General features: G+C 36.7%; 1 pseudogene across 1 annotated transcript; it reads left to right on the top strand.

Annotated features, from left to right (window-relative positions):
• Window positions 1–3,349: 3,349 nt before the first annotated feature.
• On the top strand, window positions 3,350–3,786 carry LOC105806126 (annotated as a pseudogene). Its single transcript, XR_001137241.1, has one exon. The product of XR_001137241.1 is annotated as a 60S ribosomal protein L22 pseudogene (transcript).
• Window positions 3,787–5,241: the final 1,455 nt, after the last annotated feature.

Here is a 5,241-nt window from a genome sequence, read left to right as displayed (position 1 = left end):
ATTATATAACAATAACCATCCATAGGAATTCTTCTCATTTGCCTAAAGAGTTTTAAAAACAACTTAGAATGTAAATAACTGAAATATTAATTAATTGTAAATTTTCTTCTCTCTTTGAACCTCTTGCTAGAAAAATTATCAATGGTTATTGACACAGCATGTGGGCAGCATGAAGAAGGATGGAATAATTTACAAAATGGATATATCCTGATTTTGTAAAAGGTATCTTTTCTTGAGAAATAAAAACCTTAATTTGAGGGAGAAGTTATATCAATTACCAAGGAATTTACTTTAGCAGCTCACCCTAGCATCCAGAGCTAGTTTCATGCTATAAAATGTCAGAATTCCTTCTCTCCAAAGGACTAATTTGGTATCCTGCGTGATTTAATTCCTCTCTTCACCTTTTGGGGTTGTGTAAATAAGGTTCATTATATATAAGAAATGTTTTATGCTACTCTTTAATCAAGGTATAATCAACACACAACAAAATGCACAAATATGAAGTGTATATGTTGATCAGTTTTGACAAACACGTAAACCTGCATAAACCACACATCGAAACCCAGGTGGTAACTTGTGCCTCCTTCTAATCAATCCTCTCCTTACCCGCTAACTCCCAGAAACAGCCACTATTCTAATTTCTTTCATCATGGTTTAACTTGGTCTGTCCTAGAACTTTATATAAATGGCATCATTCAGAAGGTGCTCTTGCATTTGCCTCTGTAGCTCAGCATGTTTTTGAAATTCATCATGTTGTTGCATGTTATCAGAAGTCTATTCCTTTTTACTGCTGAGTAGCATTTCACTTTATGAAATACTACACTTGGTTTATTCATTGTCCTTTTAACGGACCTTTAGGCTGTTTCCAGTGTTCAACTATTATAAGTAAAGTTGCTATGAACATTCACATACGACTCACTTTGTAGACATTGTTTTTATTTCTTTTGAGTAAAGAAATAAACTTCCTAGAAGTGGAATAGTTGGGTTATTGGTAAGTGTATGTTTAACTTTATGAGAAACTGATAAACTGTGACAAACCAATAAGAAAAAGACAGGCAGTGTTCTATTTCTCTCAAATAGCAGAAATATTTGAACAGATGATGCAAAAGAAGAGACCCAAATGGTCAATAAATACACAAACTGATGTTCAATTTCTTTGTTTATCAGGGGAAAGCAAATTAAAATTACAATGTGATATATTACAAAATTACAGTGCAATATATTACATACTCACCAGAGTAAGTTAAAAAGATGGAAAATACCAAGCATTGGTGAGGAAATGGAACCACCGAGAAGAACTCTCATACACTTGCTGCTGTTGAGCAATAGGTATCAGGCATACAAAAGTGCTTTCTTTATGATTTTATTTACATAAAGTACAAAAGCCAGTCAAAAGCAATCTATGAGTTTAAAGTCAGCATAAAGGTTATCTCTGTGGGGGGGAGGGTAGTGATTATAAAGGGAACATGAGGAAGATTTTAGAATAGTGGTAATGCACTGTTCCTGGATCTGGGTGCTGATGACATATTTGTGCTCAGTTCATGACAATTCACCAAGTTGTGTACTTATGATGCGTGCACTTTTATGTATGTGTAGTATACCTCAATAAAAAGTTTTTTAAAACCCTACAATGTGATACTACTACACGCCCACCAGAATGGCTAAAATAGACACAAAATACAGTTGTCCATTGGTATCTGTGGGGGACTGGTTCCAGGACTTCCCTTGGGTACCAAAATCCTCAGATGCTCAAGTATCATTTTATATCAGTACCACTTTATGTATATGTAAATGTGTAGTACTTACATATAAGCTATACACAGTCTCTTCTATAATTTTAATCATCTCTAGATATGATACCTAATACAATATAAATATGTAAATAGTTGTTATACTATTTTTTGTATTATTTTTTGTTGTGTTTTTTTCCTAAATATTTTCCATCTGGGGTTGGTTGAATCCACGGATATGGAACTCACCGATACAGAGAGCTGACTGTACTAAGTATTGGTGAAGATATGCAGCAACAAGAATGCGCATATGTATTATCCCTTTGGAAAACTGGCCACATCTACTAACACTAAAAATAGATATATACATATGTGTATATGTACATGTAATTTTAGGTATATAAAATTGTATATCAGGTATACATATCTGGTAGAAATGAGTATATATGGTTTAAGAATGCTCCAAGCAGCAATATCCATAAATAACCCAAACTAGAATCTGCCCAAATGTCCATCAGTGGTAGAATGGATAAATAAATTGTGGTATATACACATGATGAAATGCTATGTATTAATGAGAATGAGCAAACTACAGCTTCATGCAACAACATAGATGAACTTTACAAACTTAAAAGTCGAGAAACTGGGTATCAAAACATATGATTCCATTTATATAAAGTTTGAAAATAGGCAAAACTAATCTACAATGTCAGAAAAGAGGATATGACTAACTGTGGGGAGTTTTGTGACTGTTACTGGTGACAAGAGGGCTTCTGGGGCTGTGACACTGTTCTGTTTTGTGATTGGTGAGCATTACACAAGTGTGCACTTCGAGGAAACTCACCAAGCTGAACACCAATGACCTGTACTGTGTGCTTTCCTGTGTGTATATTTCAATAAAAATTTACATTAAAAATGCCCTCAGATCTGAGATCCAATCTGATTTAAACATTATTCAAATGCTACCTTGTTTCTTTGGGTCACTTTTTTCTTTTTTTTTCCTCTTTCAGAGTTATCGGAAAGATCATTATACTATCAAAAAGGGAAGTTCTCTGTTGCTCCTTGCAGCACTGTGAACATAATGTACACGTATGTTCTATAACAGTCCAGCGACAGGGCATTGAGCTACATCACCAGTGCGTAATAGCTAACTAGTTTGAAAAAATAGACTAAAATGCAGGGTTGCAGTAGCATATGGCTTTTAATCGGGTTAGGTAAATATTAACCGAGGCACTCTGTGGTCCCGGGTATTTGACTAACCTTGAAAACCAAGCCAGGGAGCAAAAGTAAAGAGGTGGTGGCTGCCTCCCTCCCTAAAGCAACCGGGAAGAGACAAAACTCGTGAGGAGTTCCAAGGACCCCCTATCCCCAGACCAGCTTTGATTCTGGTCACTAAACATGTCTTTTCTCTGATCTATAAGGGAGGAGATACCTTCAAGGAAGGATTTTAAATGACTGTAAAAAGAATCCAACTAACATATCCTTTCCTCCCTCAATCAACCCATGAGAACATTTCAGGGGAGTTGGAATGGGCTGTCGGTTTATCTACTACCAAATGTTGAGAAATAGGCTAATGAAAGTTCACATTTTATCTTTTTTCAAAACGAAGTTTTCCCTTGTCTGCCTCCGCTGCCGCCATGGCACCCGTGAAAAAGCTTGCGGAGAAGCGGGACAAAAGAAAAGCAGGTTCTGAGGTTCGCTCTTGATTGCACCCACACTGCAGAAGAAGAAATCACGGATGCTGCTAATTTTGAGCAGTTTTTGCAAGAATCACAGTGAACGGAAAAGCCGGGAATCTCGGGGGTGGGGTTGTGACCATCGAGAGGAGCAAGAGCAAGATCACTGTCACTTTTGAGGTGCCTTTTTCTAAAAGGCATTTGAAATATCTCACCAAAAAATATTTGAACAAGAATAATCTACGTGATTGGTTTTGTGTAGTTGCTAACAGCAAAGAGAGTTACCAATTACGTTACTTCCAAAATAACCAGGACGAAGATGAGGATTAAAATTCATTTATCTGGAATATTTTGTATGAGTTCTTGAACAAAACTTGGGGGGAAAAATGAACTTTTCCCTCTCCTGGCTGACAGCAATTTCTGCATCACTCAATGTGTTTGTCAGCAGCTGAAATTAATAAAGTGGATCATTTAGTGACGCGAGCTTACTCAGCCAGGAGGGGGCGAGCAGGAACAGCAAGCGTAGATTTTGCTTGTCTGGCAGCTTCTGTCTATATCCCACTTGTGGCTGCTAGATTAAACTGCCTGAAGTGAGTTAGGGTGAGACTTCCTCACTTTGAGCAGCTCTCCACTGCTTAATAAGTTAAGCACAAAGTCTGTTCTCTCAGAAATTTAAGCTTAGCTCAAGATAACTACAGTGTATTTTGGTCCCTGTTGCAAAAGTATGAAATCAGATATTGTAGATTGTGCGTCATGGGGGCAATAGCAATTTTCTTGTTTAGCGACCTCATTTCCTCCATCTCCTGGCCGTTGTCAAAGAGTACATTGCTCTTGAGGGAGGATCTGATGAGAGCAAGGCAAAGAGAGCTTTGCGTTGGTAAGTGCTGCATGCCCAAATGGCCTTCTTGGGTATTTCCACTTAAGCAATTATTTCCAGCTATTTCAATACTCATCCTTAGGCCTTGTTATTACCTGGAAAGAAACTAGAATATTTTCAAGGACTACCACAGTTTTCAAATACCACTGGAAAAAAGTCACAGATTAACAGTCCTCATCTTGAGCGCTCCTGTCATCCCAGCCACTCGGGAGGCTGCTGCCGGAGGATCGCTTGAGTCCAGGATTTTAAGTCCAGTCTGGGCAACTTAGAGAGATCTTGTCTCTAAAAAATAAAATAAAAATGCATATAAAAATCCTCATTTGACTTCATTTTATAAGATGGTTAATGTTTTTCTACTTGCTGCTAACAAAGTAGCAAATGAGAGGCTAGCTACTGGACTAATTATTTTTAATGGTATATACATTTCTTTTTCATCAACTTTATATGAAAAGTTTGAAGACAAAACTGGCTCCAACTTAGTTTTCCAACCTCATCTCTCCTATATGGGAAACTCCTTATCCACTCTAGGGTATTTCTATGTGTCCCATGCAGTGTCTGATATGATGCTTTAGCAAATAAATCTAAATACCCCAAATAAAACATTAGAAGAAAATATGAGAGAATATCTGTATAACCTTGGGGTAGGGAGATCTTAAGTAATACAGAAAACCCAGACAAATTAAAGAAAAGAGTAACATGTTTGACTACATAAAAATTATTTTTTTTTGCAAGGCAAAAGATACCATAAACAACATGAAAAGAAAAAGTTTGCAATAAATAGAATATGGTAAACACCATAATAAACAGATTCCTAAAATTAATAAACAAAGGACAACACAATAGAAAAATGGACCAGTAATAAGAAAAGGAAATTCATAGAAGAGGAAATAGGAGAAGGTGCTCAGTCTCACTAGGAATCAGGAAAATGCAATTCACGGATGAATTCACGGATATAAAT

The sequence above is a fragment of the Propithecus coquereli genome, unplaced genomic scaffold, assembly GCF_000956105.1.
Source record: "Propithecus coquereli isolate 6110/MARCELLA unplaced genomic scaffold, Pcoq_1.0 Scaffold138, whole genome shotgun sequence".
NCBI classification, from domain to species: Eukaryota; Metazoa; Chordata; class Mammalia; order Primates; family Indriidae; genus Propithecus; species Propithecus coquereli.
This window is presented reverse-complemented; position numbering and strand designations above follow the sequence as displayed.